The sequence below is a fragment of the Vulpes vulpes genome, chromosome 11 (assembly GCF_048418805.1).
Source record: "Vulpes vulpes isolate BD-2025 chromosome 11, VulVul3, whole genome shotgun sequence".
NCBI classification, from domain to species: domain Eukaryota; kingdom Metazoa; phylum Chordata; class Mammalia; order Carnivora; family Canidae; genus Vulpes; species Vulpes vulpes.
In genome coordinates, this window is record NC_132790.1 from 79,656,131 (window position 1) to 79,679,761 (window position 23,631).

The following is a 23,631-nucleotide window of genomic DNA, read 5'->3' on the forward strand; positions in this document are numbered from 1 at the left end:
TGGCTCAGTGGTTGAGCGTCTGCCTTCAGCTCAGAGTCTGATCCCAGAGTCTGGGGATCGAGTCCTGCATCGGGCTCCCCAAAGGGATCCTGCTTCTCCCTAATGGCCTATGAGACTCTCATGAATAAATAAACAAAACCTTTTTTAAAGGGGGGGGGTGGTTCTGGCCATCAAATTTATATTAAAATAATTCTGCACATCATAATGTCTGTTTTTTAAGATATCAAAACAACTGGACTTCAAAACCCCTCTTTGATATTTTCCCATCCATAAAAAACAAAGACCAGGATCACACAGATACTACATTCCACAGCCTCTTATCAGAGTTGCCACAGATAGCAAGTCAATTTATTTGTGATTCCTTTCTTTTTCCTGAATGCTTCCTTCAGGAAATATAAAGCAAGTACTGACCCATTATTTATTCGTTCATTCAGTGAGTATTTACTGAGCACCTGCTATGTGTCAGGTATTCTGCTAGTCACTGGCGATAAAAGGAATAAATAGGTTGATATTTTAATGTGGTGATAGTCACGCAACAGATAAATCTAATAAAGCATGGTGAGCTTATGACAGAAAATGTGCAGGTGCTGTGGCAACACAAAACTGGGGGAGTTTAAACTGCTCTGGGAAAATGGAAAGTATTACCTCTTTAAGAGGTAATACTTTGGCTCAGAATAAAGAGTCAGTATGAGTTGCCCAAGAAAATGGGAGTGAGGGAAGGGGAAGAGGCAGAGAAAGGATTGTGTGCAGAAGAAAAAGGCAGGAGGAAAGCAGAGGTGGAGCTGGAGATGGGAAAGGGAGACTGTTGCTGTGACATACGGTTTCAGGAAAATTATGAGGGGGCAAGGGGTTGAAAGGAGGCAGATCATGGAAGATATTATAATATCATTAAAGAGTAGGATTTACGGAGTCACTGAAAAAATTTTGAAAGGGGACTGGCATGACTTTATTTCCATTTTAGAAAGCTCCTTCTAGCAGCTGGATGGAGAACTGACTAAAGGTGAGCAAGACAGGAAGCAGAAAGACTATTTAAGATAGTGGCACTGATCTGGTGGAAAGATGATGGTGGCCTAAACCCAAGAGGTGACAGTGAGGAGGGAAGAGCTAGATAATTCCAGAAATAAGATAAAAGTTCATATGACTTGGGTTCATTTAGCATGGATCCAAATTACCTAAATAGTTCAAATTTAGCATCAATTTATATGTGTTTTACTTAGCTGCTATTGGTATCCTGCCTCCCCATCTCTTGCCAAGCCCCCTCTGCCCAAATCTGAGGTCACCTGTAGACAGCTGCCATATAACACAACACAGATGGCTGCCAGCATTTGAGTCTGGGGCCATTCTCTGGGCACTGGCAAGGGACAGGCCAGACAACAAGCAAGTCAATGTCCCCAACAGTAACCTTAAACCAAAGAGGGAAGGAAACTGGTAGTCAAATATCCCAATTTGCTCATCCTTTCATGGGATGACTCTAAGGCATGTTCTGTAAAGTCTCTCGAGAAGTCTTCATTGAGATGGAGCCTCAGTTGCCTGGAGGAGTAACCAGTCATGAATGATCTTTATTGGCTTTCTGACCTTGCATGTCTACTGCCTCTCCACTCAATATTGCTTCCTGGAATAACTTCCCAAATACACCACTTGCACCAAAATTCTTGTCTCAGAGTTAGCTTTTGGGTAAACCCAAATTATGCATTATATAGCTCAAAGAAAAATTTTTAAAGTTCATCATTCTCTTTTTTAACCTTTCAGTCTACTCCTTTCACTAAGCAGAGGCAAATCATAGCCAGATCCCCACAGCCCCACTTCTCCAGAGGGCAGAGGTGTACTATGTTCTTGCCCTCCTTGCCAGGTCCTCTGTCTTTTCAGTTCTCTGCTGAGATTCCCTTTTCCTCCTTGATAACTGGGGACAAGCAGAGGAGATTATGCCTACCACAAATCATCTAAAAATCAAATACCTCGGCCTTTTTAATCTATATTTTATTAATATATATTAATTCTTGCTGGGGCCTTGTCAAGGGCCCTCCCTGGAGAACAATTAATCTAGTGTATAATAATTTTTTATGACTTCCTGGATTTTATACAAATTGAATTTTAAAGGAAAGCATAACTCATTTGGTAGAGATAGAACAGAAAGCAAATTCTTTGCCACCTGCCCACCACTTCATCTTACCTTACAGGAGATCATGATATAAAGTGAGAAAAGTAAGTGTATGCTAGTTTCACAGACTCATTTCCTCACTAAGCAAAGAGGTCTCTACCCAATTAGCTCAGATCAGAGGGTCATGTCTGTAGATCAGGAAGAAGGATGAGGGAAGGGAAGAGAGAAATGAGAAGAAGCAGGAACTACCATTTCCCAAGACCTAAGCAATGTGGTAGATCAATTCCTCGAATATGCCCCCCTCTTGACTTCTCCCCATTAATCTATACAACAAGGGATATGCTGCCATTCATAGATAAGGAATCTAAAGCTTAAAGAATGGTGGTTTAAAGAATGTGACCAATATCACATATGTGTGATGTTAGAGACTGAATTTAAATGAGGCCTGTTTGACTCCAAAGCTCATTCTTTTTTAAAAAAATTTTATTTATTTATTTGAAAGAAAGAGTGTGTGTGTATGTGTGTGTGAGAGAGAGAGAGAGAGCACAAGCAAGGGGAGGGGTAGAGGGAGAGGGAAAAGCAGACTCCCCAATAAGCAGGGAACCTGATGAGGGACTCAATTGCAGGACCCTGGGATCATGATCTGAGCTGAAGGCAGATGCTTAACTGGCTGAGCCACCCAGGTGCCCTCCAAAGTTCGTTCTTTTTCCACTTCACCTTGTGATTACAAGCCATGTTTACTCTTTCATGTGAATACTTTCCAAAAGCAGAGAAAGTTTTTCCTGGTGGAACTTTCAGTAAGAGCATTTCCTAGCATCTGGGCAATCTCATAAGGGACTGTATCAAGAACACTAGTATGAACTCCCCTTACTTTTTCCACCCCAAATTTATCAACATATCAGAAAACTATTATCAATGCTACGAACATCCAGCCAGGAACACCTCTAAATTTAGTAAAAACAACAACAACAACAACAACAACAACAACAAAACTTAACTCCTAACAAGATAAATGCTCTGGCAGGTAAAGACAAGAGGTCATAGATTCTCCTTCCCCTAAATAGATAACAATAACAACAACTACACATTATTTAAAAAGTGAAAAGAACCAGCACAATCAATATTAAGATATAAACTTATAAAAATGGCAGCTGAGTCAGGGGAGTAAGCTGCAGAAAATTCTGGTGCAGCTTACTTAGCAGGATCAGTGCTGGGTAAAGAAAATTAATCAACAAATCTGAGAATAATCACAAACAGCCCTCAAGTCAGCAGTTTGGGAAAGGTTATAAAAACTCTTTCAAGCCGTGTACTTATCACCACAAGAACTCCAAGAGATGAGAGAAATCCCTAGTACTCTCTCTGAGCATCTTCCAGCTGAAAGAAATAAGAAGGAGGAAGGCAAAATGTTAGGACTACCTAGATTTGCCTCCAATAATAATAGGGACTTGCCAGGACAAGCCAAAATGTGTACTCTTAGGGTGTGTGTGCGAGTATGGGGATAGGGCACACAGGGAACTGCAGATGAAGACACAGGTCTCCAATTGGAGCTATGAATAAGGAGTCAAATCTCTAGATGCTGGGTTTGTTTTTATTTTTTCATGGCAGGAATAGAAATAGGCACTGGGAAATGAGAGGTAAGTGGAAACAGAATATGAAATAACCAGAATGACCTCTCTGATGTAAGTACAGTCCATAATGACTTAGAGGGAAGAGCCAAAGAAAGATGCTATCCTTGTCCTCTCTCCCTTCCAAAAGAATAGAAAACAACCCCAACTAGGTGCAATGAGTCCTGAGAGGGGACATTTGACAAAGCTTCAGAAGAAAGAGAAGTCTCAGGTCCTCAAAACCTGGGACTCAAATCACACACAACCCAAGCCAACCTCTCTCCCAGTGGTCCAGGCTATTTCCCTAAACAAGCAGAACTCAAAATGTTCCAATCAAAGGACATAGGGTGACAGAATGTATTAAAAAAAAAAAAAAAACAGGACCCACCTGTATGCTGCCTCCAAGAGATTCATTTTAGACCTAAGACACTTGCATATTGAAAGTGAGGTGATGGAGAAACATCTATCATGCAAATGGATGTCAAAGAAAGCTGAAGTAGCAATACTTATATCAGACAAAATAGACTTTAAAACAAAGACCAAAAAAATGAATAAATAAAACAAAGACCATAACAAGGGACAAAGGACACTATATAATAATAAAGAGGACAATCCAACAAGAAGATATAACAATTGTAATATTCTTGCTATATGCACCTAACACAAGAGCACCCAAAATACAGAAGATACTTAATAATAAACATAAAGGAACTAATCAATAATAACACAATAATAGTAAGGAACTTTAACACAGTACTTACATCAATGTACAGACCATCTAAACAGAAAATCAACAAGGGAACAATGGCTTTAAATGACACACTGGAGCAGTGGATTTAATAGATATATTCCGAATATTCTATCCTAAAACAGTGGAATACACATTCTTCTCAAATGCACACAGAATATTCTCCAGACTATATCACATATTAGTGCACAAAACAAGCCTCAACCAATTCAATAAGATCAAAGTCATATTATGCATCTTCTCAAACCACAATGTTATAAAACTAGAAGTCAACCATAAGAAAAAAAATCTGGAAAGGCCACAAATACATGGAGATTAAATAGAATGGTATTAAACAATGAGGAGGTAAACCAGGAAATAAAAAGAAATTAAAAGTACACAGAAACAAACAAAAATGAAATACAACAGTCCAAAATCTCTGAGATGCAGCAAAAGCAGTTCTAAAAGGGAAGTTTACAGCATCACAAGCCTACCTTGAGAAACAAGAAAAATCTCAAATAAACAATGTAAACTTACACCTAAAGGATCCAGAAAAAGAACAAACAAGCCTTAAACCAGCAGAAGGAAATAAATAATAAAGATTAGAGAAGAAATAAAAGGAAACTAAAAAACAATAGAAAAGATCAATGGAACCAGGAACTGGTTCTTTGAAAAAATAAATCAGTAAAATTGATAAACCTCTAGCCAAACTTACCAAGACAAAAAAGAGAAAGGACCCAAATAAATAAAATCACAAATGAGAGAGGAGAAATAACAACTGACACCACAGAAATACAAACAATTACAATATTATTCAAAACTATATGGCAACAATGTTATGAAAAACTATATGCCAACCTAGAAGAAATGGATAAATTCCTAAAAACATATAAACTACCAAAACTAAAGGAGGAAGAAGTAAAAAATTTGAACAGACCGAACTGGCAAAGAAATTGAATCAATAATCAAAAAACTCCCAACAAACAAAAGTCTGGGACCAGACAGCTTCACAGGCAAATTTTACCAAACATTTAGAGAAGAGTTAATATCTGCTTTTCTCAAACTATTCCAAAAAATACAAAAGGAAGGAAACCTTCCAAATACATTCTATGAGGCTGGCATTACCCTGATCCCAAAACCAGATGAAGGCACCACACATGCAAAAAAAGGGAAGTATAGGCCAATATCTCTGTGAACATAGATGCAAAAATCTTCAACAAAATACTAGCAAACTGAATTCAACAACACATTAAAAAAAATCATTTACCACAATCAAGTGGGATTTATTCCTGGGCTGCAAGGGTGGTTTAATATTTGCATATCAAATAACATGATTCATCACCTCAATAAGAGAAAGGTTAAGAAACATGATCATTTCAGTAGATGAAGAAAAAGCATTTGACAAAGTATAACATCCATTCATGATAAAAAACCTCAAAAAAGTAGGTGCAACCCAGAAAACCAATAATCCAATTTAAAAATGGGCATAAGGCATGAACAGACACTTCTCCATACATCCAGATAACCAACAGACACACATGAAAAGATGGTCAACATCATTTGCCATCAGGAAAATACAAATGAAAACCACAATGAGCAATCACCTCATACCTGTCAGAATGATTAAGATCACAACAACAGAAGAAACAAGTGTTAGCAGGGACATGGAGAAAAAGGAATCCTCATGCACTATTGGTAGTAATGCAAACAAGTGCAGCCATGTGGAAATGAGTATGGGGGTTCCCTAAAAAGTTAAAAATATATCTACCCTATGATTCCACAATGGCACTATGGGTATTTACCCAAAAAACACAAAAACACTAATTCCAAAGGATACATGCACCCCTATGTTTACAGCAGCATTATTTACAAAAGTCAAGATATGGAAGTAGCCCGTGTCCATTAATAGATGAATGGATAAAGAAGATACAGTATATATATATATATGCCATAAAAAGAATGAAATCTTGCCATTTTCAAGGACATGGATGGAACTAGAGCGTATAATGCTTAACAAAATAAGTCAGTTAGAGAAAGACAAATACCATATCATTTTACTCACATGTGGCATTTGTGAAACAAAGGAACAAAGGGAAAAAAAGACGAAACAGACAACAGACTCTTAATTATAAAGAACTGATAGTTACCAAAGGGGAAGGGAGTGGGTATTTGGGTTAAATAGGTGATAGGGATTAAGAGGAACACTTATGGTGATGAGCACCAGGTTATGTACAGAACTGCTGAATCAGAATCACTATACCATACACCTGAAACTGATATAATGCAGTATAAAAATTAACTGAGGCTGAAATTTTTTTAAATGAGAACTCACAACATTCACATGACAAAGTAGCTCAAAGGACAACAATCAAGTTACTTATAGGAGTGGAGGAGAATGGAGGAAAATCTGTCCAAGTACTAAAATTCTGGGTAGAGTTGTCCATATGAAGTAATGAAGATGAAAAGAAATGGTGTGGCATTAAGAGAACACACTACAGCTAAATGAGAGTAGGAGGGGCAGGGGGGCAGATAGAATATGCCAAAACTGGAAACCTAACATAGAAGAAAATTCTCTGGGAGTACTTCATGCTATAATCTTTCTATAAGATTCTGTAGCATATGAAATAAGACCACAAACCAAAGACAATAAAATAATGCCACGAAAACTGAGATTGCAACGATAAGGAAACAAGTCAAAGACCAAAACAGACCTATCATGGAACAAGGAGGATAAAACAAACAGCTGAAAACAATTACTAATATATAAGGAAGACTTAATATATAGTATAGGTAGAAGGGAAAAGACCCTAAAATATTAAGAAAAAATACAATAGATGCCGAAGACAGAAAAAAAAATGGCCCAACATAAGGCAAATTTGTTCCAGAAATAGAAAATTAAATAAATGAAACAAAATGTATTAAAAGTTATAGAAAAACTGTTGGACAGCCACATATAGAAGAATGAAATTGAACCATTTATTTGCACCATGCACAAAAATCACCTCAACATGGATTAAGGACCTAAATGTGAAACCTTATGAGACACCTGGGTGGCTGAGTTGGTTGAGTGTCCAACTGTTGGTTTCAGCTCACGTCATGATTTTGGGGTCCTGGGACCAAGACCAAGATGTCAGGCCCCACACTCATTGAGGAGTCTGCTTGAAGATTCTCTCTCTCCCTCTCCCACCATCCCTCTCCCCACTACTGTGTATGTTTGTATATCTGTGCACTCTCTCTCTAAATAAGTAAATAAATATTTTTAAAAAGGAGCTAAATGTGAGACCTGAAATGATAAAGCTCCTAGAAGAAAACATAGGCAGTAATTTGACATCAGCAGTAGAAATATTTTTTCTAGATGTCTCTCAGGCAAGGGAAACAAAATCAAAATTAAACTATTGAGACTATGCCTAAGTAAGGAGCTTTTGCACAGTGAAGGAAACCATAACAAAACAAAAAGGCAACATACTGAATGGGAGAAGATATTTGTAAATGATATATCCAATAAAGGATTAATATCCAAAATATATCAAGAACTTATACAACTCAACACCCAAAAATATGAGCAATCTAATTAAAAAAATGAGCAGAGGACATGAACAGACATTTCTCCAAAGACATAAGATTTCCAACAGGCACATGAAAAGATGCTCAACATCATTCATCATTGGGAAAATGCAAATCAAAACCAATGAGATATCACCTCATACCTGTCAGAATGGCTAAAATAAAAAAGACAAGAAGGTAATAACCTATAGGTGAGGATGCGGAAGAAAAGGGAACTTGATGCACTATTGGTGAGAATGCACACTGTTGCAGCCACTGGGGAAAACAGTACAAAGTTTCCTCAAAATACTAAAAATAAAAATACCATACAATCCAGTAATTCTGCTACTGGCTATTTACCCAAAGAACACAAAAACCCCTATGTTTATTGCAGCATTATTTATAATAGCCAAGATATGGAAATATCCCAAGTATCCATCAATAGATGAATCAATAAAGATGTGGTATGTATATACACAATGGAATATTACTCAGCCATTAAAAAAACAAAGAAATATTTCCACTTGCAACAACATTGACCTAAAGGGTATAATGCTAAGTGAAATAAGTCAGAGAAAGATAAATACAGTATGATTTCACTCATGTGGAATTTAAGAAATAAAACAAAGGAAAAAAAGAGACCAAAAAACCAGACTTTTAAATAGAGAACAAACTGATGGCTATCGGAGGGGATATGGGTGGGGGAATGGGTGAAATAGGTGAAGGTGATTAACAGTACACTTATCATGCTGAGTAATATATAGAATTGTTTAATTACTGTATTGTATACCTGAAACTAATATAACCCAAAACTAATATATCTATAAAAAAATAAGAGTTGTACAAGAGCCATTCCCTGAAATAAGGAAAAACTACAAACTGAAAGGACACAGAATGTTCCAGGAAAAAATAATAATTGTAAAAGAATTATTGAAATCATAGTTATTGGACTCTGAGGCTAAAAGAAAATTCTCCAGGTATTTAGTAGACAAAAAAGCAAGTCATAAGAACAAAAAAATAGTCTGCCTTCAGAATCTCCCCAGCAGAGTTTAATGATAGAAGTGACCAATGGCTACAAAGTTCTGAGTTCAAGAAACTCTGACCCAAGACAATCCTACAAAATTAAGATGTCTTTCTAGTACAGAGGAACCAAAATAATTGCTTTCACCATGAAAGAGTTAAGATGCCTTGAGATGCCTTAAAACAAACAAAAACTCCCCAGTGATTAAATCAAGCTGATAAAACATTAAATCAAAATACAGAATTCAAGAATAAAGGAACTATAGTTAAAAGGACTAACTCCTTTTAAATAAGGTAGAATTAAACAATTATGGGAATTATGCTACAAAATAGAAGTAAACTTTGGGGTTTTTTAAAAAAAAAGCTTTTATTTATTTATTTGACAGAGAGATAGAGCCAGAAAGCACAACTGGAGGAATGGCAGAGGGAGAGGGAGAAGCAGGCTCCCCGCTGAGCAGGGAGCCTGACTTAGGACTCATTCCCAGAACCCTAAGATCATGACCTGAGCCATAAGGCAGATGGTTAACCAACTGAACCACTCGGGTGCCCTGAAGTAAATGTTTTAAATCTTGGTACGCTAAAAATAAAATACAGCTACAGGAAATCAGAGTGTGAGGGAAAGAAAAACAGGAAAAAAATTATAAATGTGCTTTTCCCTGTTTCGTAGTAGAAAACAATCAGTATTGTATACACATATAACACGTTAAAAACCATATTGACTCCTACCTGTCAAGGTTTCTACCAAGTATTTCCTTAGAGAGAGGAAGTGGGTCTCAAATTTTAGGATCCACAGAATTCCCTAGAGGACTTGTTAACAGTACAGATTGCTGGGCTCCACCTGTAGAATTTCTGGTTCAGTAGGTGTGGGCTGATGCCTGAGAATTTACATTTCTTTTTTTTTAAGTGATTTTTAAAAATCTATTTATGGGAAAGAGAGAGCATGCGTGCAGGAGGAGAGAGGGAGAGGGACAAGCAAGCTCAGCACTGAACACAGAACCTGTCTTGGGGCTCGATCCCAGGACCCTAAGACCATGATCCCAGCTGAAACCAAGAGTCAAATGCTTAATCAACTGAGCCATCCAAACACCTGGAGAACTTGCATTTCTGACAAGTTCTCAGGTGATTGTTGATGTTGCTGGCCAAGGACCACTGCTTTTACACAAGGAGCTTTTAGGAACTAGATTCTCTTGCAAAATCATTGTTTTGGTTTTGATTTAAGATAGTTTAATAATTTTTACTTAAAATGACATATATAGCATGATCTCTTAATATAATCATAATTTCCATCTAACCCACCTACTTTTTTCTATTGCATATGGTGAAAAGAGGGGAGAGAAATGTTTAGAATGATGGTTTATGTTAATGGTGGTTTATTCTCAGGTGGTGAGATTTGGAGGAGATCTTATTTGTACTTTTTTTAAAAAATCATTTGAATCTCTTAGAAAGAGCTTATGAGACATTTTTTACAAAACAGCAAAGTCATTAATAGCAGTAAACTACAAGATCAGAAATATAACTTATTCAATCTAGATTTCAGTTTCTCAGAGTGACTCCAAGACACTTGTTTGGAAGATCATGGCAGTCTCCTATGAGGTAAGCAATTCAGATCAAACACTTACTTCAGCTCTACTACCTCTTGTTACAAATCTCATGTTTAACTGTCTGCTGCATGAAACCATGCCTTTCTTTAGTGATCCTAGAATTGGCTCTTCCAATTTCTTACGGGTTTTGGTGAACAAGTTCCAATGTACAGCACAGGGAATATAGTCAATATTGTAATAACTTTGTATGGTGACACGGTAACTAGATTTTTCTTGGGGATCATTTCATTATGTATAAAAGTATCAAATCACTGTGACATACACCAAAAACTAATAGGATATTGTAGGTTAGTTATACTTCAATAAAAAAGTAAAAAGTAGAAGAAAATGGATAATGTATTTTTTAAAAAAAGATATTCTATGTCCTTTCAAATTTTACACCCCTTCATTCCTATTCTGCTTCAGCCTTACAAAAGATGCTTCATGGGTTTTCTCACCCCTTGTCCTGACACCCCCAATTCCTCCTGATTCACTTTAATTACCCTTATCTGGGTATGTTTTGCAACACTACTACCATATATTGTTGGATACACTTAGCTATTAAATAAAGAAAAGCCTTCTCCCATAGGCTTGATAAGTACAGTCGACCTTGAACAACACAGGTTTGAAATGCAAGGGTCCACTCATATGCAGATTTTTTTGGATAAATACAGTACTACAAATGTATTTTCTCTTCCTTATTATTTCCTCAATGACATTTTTCTCTAGCTTACTTTATTGTAAGAATAAACTACATAACACATGGAACATACAAGATATGTATTAACAATTATTTTATTGGTAAGGCTTCTATTCAACAGTACGCTATGAGAAGTGAAGTTTTTGGGGAGTCAAAAGTTTTACATGAATTTTCGACTATGCGGGTGAAGGGGATTGGCACCACTAACCCCTGCATTGCTCAAGAGTTAAGTATACCTTATGCTTTGGTTCAAGAGCTGGAAATGAGAAAAAAATAAAACAATTATGAGCTGCCAAATTACATTGCAACTTAGAACAACTTCCCATCATGAAGGAAATACAGATGGCATGACCACTACTGAAATAAGAGTAGAGAAAAGCACCAATAGCAGTGAATCACCATGGCCCAATGTCAGTAGGTAAAAGCTTGCAATAGAATCTGATAATTGAACTGGAACTCCTTTGTGTGGTGGTGGCATTGGGGGGTAAGGGGAGAGAAAGGAAGTAAGTGAATGGATGAGCCACTATGGCTACTAAAGAAGGACCAGCAGGGCCAATACTCCATCAGAGCAATTTAAAAAAAAAAAATGAGAGAAAAGAAAGGAAGAAAGGAAGGAAGGAAGGAAGGAAGGAAGGAAAGAAGGAAAAGAGAGAGAGAGGGAAGGAGAGAGAGAGAGAGAGAGAGAGAAAAGGAGGAAGGGAGGAAAGGATTTATGATCTGATCTTGGTTTCCAGTTTGACCCCTAATATGCAAATGGGGGTTGAGTGTGACCCTATCATCAGTTTCCATAACTCTTTAACTCACTGTTTTGTGGATCCTCCCAATTCTGATTTTTGAGTCTTTGATTGCATGTGCCTCTTTCTCTCTGAAAACCAGGGTATTAGAAACCATTCCCTACCAAGAGCTCCAGCTCTTCTCTTTGGCCACATTCATCACCAGCCAGCTGCTAGCAATCCTCACCTGAAAGATCTCATACTTCTCTCACTTGGCAGGAGGAGGAGACAGCCATCTCTGAGAGAGCAGGTAGTGTATATAGTACATTTTGCTGAAGGCTGACACAGAGTTTCTTCACTTTTCTCCTGGCATTGGACTTTCTGAAATTTATAAGGCAGCCAATCTTGCAAATTATCTTTATTTGTTCCCCCATTCTATCCTGAGCAAGAGTTGAGTTTGCTCTTTGCACATATCTCCAGCATTTCAGCCTCACCCATCCTATTTTGTTTGATTCTAGACATTTCACTATGCCTTTTCCCAAGTGAGCTGTTTATCAATACTCTGGTCTGTTTTCCCCAGACAGATTACCAATGGAGGCCTGGGTGAATGCATTCCTGTAGTCCCCTAAAACCTTCTCTTTTTTTTTGACATCTTCAGAATGTTACCATTTTCCTAGACTGTTTTCCTCCCAAGTTCATTTTCTACCAAGTTTGTCAAACTTGCTGAACCAAAGGAGGTGTAAAGAATGTTTTCATATGCTATACCAAGATTTTTAAGTCATAGAAGCAAAACACACACTAGGTTTACAATTGAAAGACTTGGATTGCAATACCATTTTCCATCTCTAACTAGTTCTATAACCTTAGATATAGAGGTACAGCTGAATATAACCAAAACTCTTTGGGCTGCATCTTATACATCTGTTAAAAGCAAACAAGAATACTCAAGCTGTGTTCTCACAGGACAGTTGAAGCAAGACAATGAATGTAGAGGTAATCCAGTATTGATAATTCCTCTGGAAAGGAAAGGTCATACTATGGTAGCAGACTGAAGAACAGTTCTTGGAAATAACCCTATTCCCTCTGTATCTTTAGTTTCTTTTATATTAAAGGAAGGGGGAGAAATAAGTGGGGAGAAAGACTTTGCAACTTGACCTCAGGTAATAGGAATTTATTGATTCAACATTAATTATCTCTTGTGTGTATGCTTACAATATATCTATCATATGTATTGCTAAGTACAGTAGACTCATATTTGATTGAGATTTTGATCCTCACTCAAAACCTGAAAATTTAATTAGGGGCACAGATGAGAAAATAGACAATTTCAATACAGTGTGATAAGTGCCATGATTAAAACATGCATGCATCATTATCGAAAGCACAGAGTGGGCCTTTGGAACTGACCTAAGAGATAAGCTAAAGAAGATTTCTCAGAGGTGCTAATCCTCAGCCAAGTCTTGAAGAACCAAAATTTGAATGTTGAAGTCCATATTCCTGTTTGGTCTTCCAGTTCATGTAGAGCAGAAAGTTAGCAAGGGTGACAGGCAGTCATGTTGTAGGTTCTGAAGGATGTGAGCCTACCTGCAGGGTATTATGACATGGGGAATGAGAAGCAAGAATGAGGCATTCACTGTCAGGCTGGAAATGAGCCCACTATGGCTCGGGGCCATGCCTGAAGGATCAAGAAGCAGACCCCAGCGGAACAAAGGGGGCACCTTTGCAGTGTCTTATTTTCATGGATAACAACATTAACATTCAGAGGAAGATGAATGAAATTCATGTGAGTTAAGTTGAAGATATAGAGTTACAGAGTATAAATATAGTCGAATCATCAAATGTTAGACATAAGAGGAACCTAAAAAAATGTATTAATCTAGTCCAACTCTTTATTTTATAGATGAGAAAGCAAAATCCATACTTGAGGTGACTTGCCTAAAGTCTCACATTTTGTTATTAAGCAGAATTGGGACAATCTACAAATAAAGCCACCATTTTCACTGAGTCTCCACTCTGTGTCAGATACCTCATCATGGACCTCCAAGTCAGAGGAATCAGACAACTTATCTTAGCTCACAGGACAAGCAAATCATGGGTCAGAGATTTTGATATTGGTCTGGCTCCTAAGAAAATCTGAGTTCATTTTGCTACATTGTGCTGTTTTAGGTCTCTCCCAAGGGCTAGAGAAATGCAGAGATTCACCAAAATGTCCACCTCAGGATTTGAACCAAAACCAATGCCTTTTCAGTACTCTGAATTTACTTGCATAGGCTTATTTTTTAGCCCTTCTGAGCTACTCTAGCCTGAGTCAGACACTATTCCCTAGAGTATGTGTACCAGGAGGCCAGCATTAAAAGCTCCTCACCATATTCCAGAGTAACAGTAGCTGAGATAAGGCTTTGTTTGACGCAAATTCAAGCTGCTTTTGTGACGAGGACATAAAGATATAACTTTGGACAAACGTTCTTTTACCAGCATACTGTAATTACACATTATCATGTAAATTGTCTTTGATTGGATTCTTTCTTTTCTGTACATATAGATATTGGATTAATTAAAATAATAAAAACAGTCCATCTTCTGCAAAGCCTCACTAGTTCACATCAGTTTCTCAAGACAATGGGGAAAAACAACTGTTAGAAGTACCAATGAAGAAGGAATATTGGCAATTCTTTAATAATCTTCTACTACTTTGGGCTAGTTGAGGAATAGGGTTCTTAGGTTAGCGGACATAGTGAGTCAATATGCCTTGAACTGAGGTCAATTCTGCACTGGAAGAGGAGGCCTGGGATCGAGCCCCATGTTGGGCTCCCTGCTCAGCAGAGAGTCTGCTTCTCCCTCTCCTCCCTGCTCCTGTTCTCTCTCACTATCTCTCTCTCTCTCCAATAAATAAATAAAATATTTAATAAAAAAAAAACAAAGCAATAGATTAGTGGATTAAAAAAACACAATGTGTACAGCCTAGATGAAATTAGATAAGCTTCTAAAGGATCAAACAAATGCCTGTCGATATTCCCATTTATTCATCAAATGGAATGATTACTAAGTCAGTCATTACTATGGTGCTGGGAAAAATTATGAAGTAGAAAAAAACAGAAACTAAAGCTAAACACTAGACTCATGGAGGTCTTATGATTGGAAATGGGGGAGAGCATATACACATATTTGTGCATATAAATGTCAGGTGACAGTAAATGATATAGGGAAATAAAGCAGAGGAGAGGAATGGGAAGAGTACCAGGGGGCTGCAGATTAAACAGGTTGTCACAGAAGGTGTCACTTGAGCAAGGACCTAAAGTTTCTAAAAAATCAAGGCATCTTGTTATCTAGAGATAGATTGTTTCAGGCAGAGGATAAAATATGTTCAAAAGTTCTGAGGCACAAAGGTTTAAGAAGCTATTAGGAGCTTCTTGTAGCTGGAATGGAGTAAGCAAGGGAGAAAGAAGTGAGAAACAGGGCCAGAGAGATAATGAGAAAGCAGATCCCAGTGCCATTCAATAGAACTTTCTGTAATGATAGAAATGTTCTGTATCTATGCTCTCCAATATGGTAGGCACTAGCCACAGTGGGGCTACTGAGCACTTTAAATGGGACTAGTGTGAATTCTTAATTGTATTTAATTTTAATATACCTAAATTTAAATTTAAATATGGCTTTCATAGTGGATAGTGAAGAGCCTTGTAGGTCATTGTCAAGATTTTGGGTTTTACTCTGAATAAGATGGGAAGAAACCGTAGGAGAGCAGAAGAGTAACATCATCTGACTTGGATTTTAAAAGGATCACTATGCTCCAATGAAAACAGACTGTAGGGTCAAGAGCAGATTCAGGGAAGCCTGACTTAATCCAGGTAGGATATGATAGTACATGCTGAATGATAACTCAGATGGGGTGGGGGGCTGTGGTGGCAATGGTTGAATTCTGGATATAATTTAAAGATAAAGCCCAAAGGATTTGCTGCCAGATTGGATGTGGGATGTGAGAGTCAGAGAAGTTCATAGGTTGTTGTCAGAGCATTCCACAGAGCACTGAGAGGAAAAGATTCTGAGAACTACAGGTTTGGAAGCCTCATTTCTTCTGTCATTGGTAGCCTAGAAATTTTTAGAATAAATTGAGATTATGCCTATGTTGCAAGGTCATTTGAGATTAAATGAGATCATATATGCAAAGTGTCTAGCATGAAGCTTAGCACACAGTAGGTCCTAACATGTTAGTTTTCTTCTCCAGGAAGCCAGAGACCCTTCAACAAGAATTCTATTGACTAGCAAGGATCAGCACTTTTCCTATAAAGAACCTGATAGCAAATATTTTTGGCTTTGCACACCATACAGTCTATGCCACAACTATTAGACTCTATTGAAACAAAAGCAGCCAGAAACACAAAACATAAATAAATTAGGCATGGCTATAATAAAACTTTATTAGAACAGATGGATGGCTGTATTGGCCTTTGAGCCATAGTTTGCTAACCCTTGGTTTGGAAGAAATATTCATTTACCCTAAAGGGCCACTTTAGAGAGACATATAGGGTGGCCCATATGTCTCACTTAGCAGCAGTTCTAGTATACATCCACAGCTCCAGCATGATTATTAATACAGCCTCTTTTCACTGTCAAGAGTGTCCCAATTTGAACAATAAACTATATGGCTGCGGATGTACACCTCCTTGTCCTACATAGAGACAAAAATGGGTAGTGTGGTAATTCCAGAGCTCTGTTGGTAGTTATGCATTGTTTTTAACTTATGAAATAAAGCCAAGTTTTACTGAGTGCCTATTTTGCTCAATGCTCTAAAAAGGACCTAGAGGAAGGACCTTCCTCTAGGAGGTCTAAAAGGACCTTCTAAAAGGAAGGTCTAAAAGGACCTTCTAGAGGAAGACCGCATAATACATGTCATACCCCTCTCTTCCATACCCATAGCAGGCTTTACTAATTGATTGTGACAGTCCATTCCTAAGCCAACTCAAATACAGCCCCACCATTTTTTTTAAACACACTGCTCCTGGCAGCCACGACCAATAGTACCAAGATGAAATCTCGGTCATCTTGGCCTTAAAGCATAAAGCATGGCTCCTTTTCAACAATACTCACACTCTAGCTAAGAAGGTCAAGTTGCAATATATATAATTCTAAAGTAAGTCTGACTATGATAAGTAGTACAAACAATAGATATGATAAGCATTCTTAGTGGAAATTTTCATTTTCTGAGCCTCCTATGAAATAATAGTTTTATTTCCCTTAAGGAAAGCACAAGAACTTCCCAACATTATGTAGTATTTCATGGTCTCTTTTTTAGAAGTTTAGGAGATTGAAAAATGTTACCTCAGAGAGGATAAAAGCAGCTCCATTCAATTTTTCTGCTGTTTAAAATGGTAATTTTTCTTCCTGCCATGCAAAAAAAAAAAAAAAAGAAGAAGAAGTAGAGGAATTTGTTTCACGATTAATATGGTATCCTTTCATTCTCTTCACATTAAGATTTAGGGAATGTCCTCAAAGAGAAGCATTGAAAAAATTCTATAGTCTAACTGACCAGTTCTAGATACATCTGAGTTTCAAGGTTTGACCAGTCAATAAAAATATTCTGAAGGCACTTGTGCAAAGAACACTGAACTAAGAATTACAAAAAGATACAAAAGAAGTAAAATAAAAAGAATGATGAGCAACTCCCTACCTTAACCAGGTGCCTTATTGTAGTACATAAATCCTTGAGTTTAGATGGCAGCCCTGCAAAGGAATCTATAGCATATCTATAGGATGAAAAGAAGAATGTAATTGACCCTTTTTTACAAAAGGTAAGTTCGTCTACAAAATTTACCTCTGACCTAACATCATCTGTATTGTTTACCAGACTGCCTCCAATGTGCCAACATGGAATAGTTTACTGTCAAGTACCAGAACCACACATTAAGCCTCCCCTTTCAGCCCTGGACTCATACAATATAGCTCCCTCAACTAAAAAGTGGTGTGTATGTAAAAGGTATCAACATTGTTAATTGCCTCGCTCAAGGACTGTCTCCTCCTGCCATGTATACACACACACACACACACACACACACACACACACACACACAACACATATACACAAAACAGCTGCCTCTGGGGAACCCACATCTTCGCTATCCTTTAATTTTCAAACAGAACTAACAGAGCCCTGACTCTACTTTCCATGGCAAATCTACCACCCACACTCTTCCTCTTCTCCTTGCTCCCTACAGTGTTTCTGAGGATTCCCATAGGTCTTAATCTGTCCCTTGCTCATCTCATCTTATGATCCAGTTTCCTGCTTTTCTGGAGTTTTCCATCTCTACCTTGCACCCCTCCTCCTACAACTGCTCTGTCTTTTCTGCACATAGGCAGTCCCTTGGGAATCCATCCTGGTCCTTCATTCCACACAAAGCACCACTGACTTAGGCAGGCCTGTATAACCAAACATCACCCAAAGTTTGAAGCAATGGAATGGGGACTACAATAATTTAAGACATCTTAAAATTGAAAAGTAAGACATTTTTCTCTAGCTGTGTTTCTTCCCTTAGGCATTGGCTTCCTGCCAACTGAAGAGACTCTGGTTCTCTGTAGCTGTCTTCTTTCTCCTAGTTCCCTTGCCTCTCACATACCCTATCCATTCCTGAGTGCCCCCTAGAAATTCAAAATTCCCCTCCATTTACTAGGTTTATTATGCAGAGCAATCCTACTGTTCCTGGTAATACCCTCCACTCCTTTGAGATGATGCTCTGGGAGGGTGGGCACTCCAGTTTCACTCTCAAAAGAAGTTATCAAAGTAGATTACTAATGCTTCACCTCCTCTGATGTAAAATAAAATCCTCCCCAGACTGGAAAAGTGACTATACTCAATTTTTCTGCTGTTTAAAATGGAAATTTTTCTCCTGCCATGCAAAGAAAGAAAGAAAGAAAGAAAGAAAGAAAGAAAGAAAGAGAAAAAAGAAATAGTAGAATGCCCTGAGAGAGAAGCATTGAAAAAAATTCTATAGTCCAATGGACCAGTTCTAGATATACCTGAACATAGATGCATGTTTCTGATGACACAAATATGCATTTCTGGATAGGGATTTTTTTCTAGCTTTATCAGTGTCATTACATATTGTTTTCTTAGATTAGAAAAACTGAGTCCCAATAATATCAGTATCTAAAGACAGCATAGTAGGAGGAATTGGCACCAAGAAGTTATAATTTGCAATTGGGTGCTGTCCTTAGATTGCCGTAGGTGTGTTGGGGGAGGTATATTTGTCTTTGCATTGTGATCTGAAGCTAGAATCAGAATAGAATAAAATTAGGAAGTGTTTCCTTCTTTGTAAAATGGAGGATTTCCAGATCCTGCCACCTCACCCTCACTGCCTAAGCCCAGAAAACAGAGAAAGCCTTACACAGAATTTTCAGGAACATTTCACAGTCTACCCTTTGGGAATGGTCTTAAAGAATCCCATTGCAACAAGCCAAACAGTGAAGGTATGCAGGAAACATAGAACAAAGACAAGATTCTAGTTGACTTGAAATTTTCTGTAGTGTCAGGTCACTAGGAACAGGACAATATTTTGAGGACTTTTTGATTCAAACTCAGGATTACTAAGTTATGAAGATGACACTAAGGATGGGGTAGATTTGAGGCTTAAAGACTGTCTTTTCCTTTCTTCTTCACTCAATAAAGGGATAATACATTTAGCTAACCTGTATCTACCTACTATTTGTCAGGCTGTGTGCTGTTTTATTTGTAATATATCATTTACCCTCTACAATGAACTCATGAGATAAGTATTATTCGGTCTTATTATTATCTCCATTAGATTGAAAACAACTGGACAAATAATCCAGTGAGTTTTAAGCAATATAAATCTAAACAGTAATTATGGATGGAAGGAGTAGTTTGGGGAAAACCCAACAAAGGGAGCCTGAAGTAGAAAAGGAACTGCAACAGGAACCAACATTTGTGAGTACCTACTACACATTGGGCAACAGTGCGCGTTTTCTTTATTTGCTCTACAAGAACCCAAAGGGTTATTATCATCTACATTTTACAAGTAAAGAAACCGACCGCAGAGAGATCAACCATCTTATCTACGACCTCAAAACTAGTCAGTAGGATTTGAACCAACATCTGTCTAATTCCATTGTACTAAATATTTGGGAACACAGCTGAAGGGCAGTCCTAATTCAACAGCTAGTTTTTCTAAGTCTTATTTCAAAGACCCAAGATTTGCCTGATGAAGCCAGAGAATTATGGAGCTATTCTTTTTTTAAAAGATTTTATTTATTTATTCATAAGAGACACAGATAGTGACGAGATATAGGAAGAGGGAAAGGCAGGCTTTTCCCCGACAGGGAGCCTGGTGGAGGACTCGATCCTAGGACCCCAGGATCATGACCTGAGCCAAAGGCAGATGCTCAACCACTGAGCAATCCAGGCATCTCTATGGAGCTATTCTTAGATATAGATACCTGGTTTAAAACACATAGATCTAGAATAACTATTATATATCCTAGTAATGACCTTGTAACTTAGAGTAATCTGATTCCAGCTTCTTGCAATTTCTTTTTCAGAGAGCATACTGAATCTGTTCTGCTTCTATTGAACTAAATGGAACATTCCAAGGATTCAATGGATGGGACCTTTCTTCTCAGTCATCCCCATGATAACAGCATAAAGTCACAGAGGTGGGAACACAGCTAAGGGGCCAGTCCCCCAGCCAGATGGCAACACAGCCTTTACATTTTTACTCCTAACCTTAATTTCTGGTCCCAAGATGACCCTTTCCATGTGCTGTCCTCTTCTTCCACCTCCCTTCTGACTTCATAATCACCATGAACTCCCAAATCAGTATGCAGGCACCAGCACATAAGGTACCAATGCTGCCTCCTCAGGCGGTATTCTAAAAAGCAGTGGGGAAAAATATTTTTTTCAACACATGATTTAAAGAAATCATAACTGAGATTTTGGGGGGGAAGGAATGTCTGTATGCATGATTGTATGTATCTATTTGCATGTATGCATGTGTATGTGTCCTCTGGTGCCTTAAATTTCTGTTCTAACAGATCTCAGGATTCATTTAGCAGATGGTCCGCCAAGAGCCTGATAGAACCTAACCTCCCACGTTAAATGTTTATGGAACTGCTGATCAGAGGTGGCAGCGGAGTAATGGGGAGAACTCAGAAAATTCCAGGAAACAATCAAGCCCTTTTTATTTAGAATATCAATTGGAACATTTATTTGTAGCACTTTATAGCTTATGAAATGCCTTCATACCCACCATGGCATTTGATCTTCTCAACCACCCTTCAGTGTATATATTTATTTCAATTCCATACATAAAGCAAATGAGACTCAGGAGGAAGGATGGGTCCAAGGCCACAGTTACTAAGTGGGAAAGAGAAGGTCTCCCCATTTCATGACCCTCAACTTCAAATTTCATATCCTTTTCCATCTACCACACTGCCTATTCCTGTCTTCCCAAGAGGCACAATGAGAATAATGAAATGGACACACAGTCATCTTAGATAGGATTCATTATCCTCCAAAGCTTTCAATACCCACTTTAAAAAATTAGAATTAGATGGTGTTCTTCCCATATAACAATACTTTTTACCCTCCTAAGCTGATTTTTAAATACCAAGGACACCTATCATAGAACAAATCCATAGAGGCAGAACAGTACATGAGAACAGGCTCATTTGTCAAACATTTTGGGAAGGCCATCTCTCCTCCACCAGGGTACAGCAGGAAGTTAACTATTTGTGGATAAGAAACTCTAAGACAACTCTTCTGCCAACACGTGAAACTTTACCTGACACTTGTGCATGTGAGTGGTAATAAGGAGACACAGTATGTAGAGTGTTTTATTAAGTTTATAGCTGTCTGTGAACTATAGCTGTATAATTCTTCTCAATCCATGTAATGAAAGGAGGGTGAAGACAGGAACCTCTGAATCAGAGGGCCAAGGAAATGTAGTAACCATTCTGAGAAAGGAGAATCTATAAAAGAATCATACACTCCATAGACCCAGATGGGAATCAGACTTACCAGGATCCTACAAGATAGTAGCAGCCTGAAGGGAAGGGCTGGCTTTGAAAACTCTGGGAGACCCAACAAATCTCAATACTAATGAGGTCTAATGAAGTAATAGTATATTGAAGCAGAACATCTGGTTATCAGGACTTAATAGATATGGTACTGGGAGGGAGATGTTGAGGAGTTGTCAAAGGTGGAGAAAGGGCTGAGGGAAGTAGGAATCAATATGACTGGATGATCTATATGATCCAAGATAGAGTTGGACATCCACAAGAGTTCCTACTGTGTAGCTGAGTCATGCAGTACAGCTATATTAGTACCCACGAGAACATACACTCTCTAGAGAGAATAATGAGCCAGTAATTCCTTTTTTTAAAAGGAAGGTATAGAAGATAACACAAAGGATCAGATTGTCCAATCAGTCTAATATGAAATCAGAGGCCTTATACAGTTATCAAGATTTTCTAATAATTTCAAAGATACAGATAATCACAAGGCACAGAAAAGTAAGGAGAGAGGCTTGGAGTCTTCTGAGACTGAACTCCCAAGTCTTTTCTTGTCACATCCGGTCATGCTCCATGTTCACAATAACCTAGGACTCTCTAAGCAATGTGTACAATTCATATCACTTACATAATAGGTAATCTTATAAATTCATGGATTCATATTTGTTTAGGGTAAGAGTCCTAGAATCCTAATAGCATTCTAGAGATAAAAACTAAGCTTATTTTCCAAGGTGTCTGCCATTAGCATATTTACTAGGAGATATGACCAGGTCTTGTGCCTTCTTTCTTTTACAGGAGTAGAGCTCCAATAAAGAGATTGAATTGTAGGCTTTCTTCTACTAACCCTTTCCTTCCCAGTGTATGATTACACATTAGATAATGTGAATGGTGCTGCATGTTGGCCTTGACTTAGTTATAATGATTTGGTATGTTAAAGCATTGTCCTGTTTGTCTCCAGATTCTGGCCACTGTTATAGCTGGAGGTAGATGATCAGCTTAGAGGACAGATGATTCATTATTTAAATTTTCTTTTTTACTCAGTAACCATAATTCTTATTTGCTTTTATATACTTTTCACTATACAGAGCATTTCCACTTGCATTGTTCCAATGATATGCAAAACAATCCTAGAAGGCAGACAAGAAAGATCTTGGTTTAGAAATAAGGAAACTAAGGATCAGTTTCAATTAATAAGTGGGGGACTGGGACTCAATCCTAGGTATATTTGGCCTCCAAGTCCAGGCTCTGACTGCGGCACAACATGACAAGTACTTGGAAGAGGAGACTGATGGCTTGACCAAGATGCAGAGAAAATTAAGTTTCCATGCTCTTAACCTCAGAGCAGGTAGACTGTTATTTTCTTCTTCACCTCTTATCTTCAGAGCATTTTCCCCCAAACTCTCCTTGCACAAAACTTTCCTAGCTTTGCAATGGTTGTAGTAAGGACTAAGAGTGCCGTGATGGAGGACAACGCTGGCACCATGAATCACTTTTTAAATAACACACTCACGGGGACAGATGAATGGGCTAGCCTTGGAGTCCTCTACCTCATGACAGGTAGGACATTGGACAGAGGGTTAGATGCACTTCCCTTCTTAGGTACCCCTCCCCATCCTCCATCTAACA

The 23,631-nt window shown here is 38.0% G+C and overlaps 1 protein-coding gene across 2 annotated transcripts in view; it reads right to left on the minus strand.

The window, feature by feature from the left end:
- Nucleotides 1-23,631, minus strand: part of CPNE4 (copine 4) — a 485,131-nt gene that overhangs the window by 458,504 nt on the left and 2,996 nt on the right. Inside the window, exon 2 of one of the 2 annotated variants that reach the window (XM_072726853.1) lies at nucleotides 17,305-17,367. The exons of the other annotated variant lie outside the window; for it this stretch is intronic. The gene's annotated coding sequence lies outside the window, so the exon portion shown is untranslated. The remainder of the gene's footprint in view (nucleotides 1-17,304; nucleotides 17,368-23,631) is intronic. 2 annotated transcript variants of the gene reach the window in all.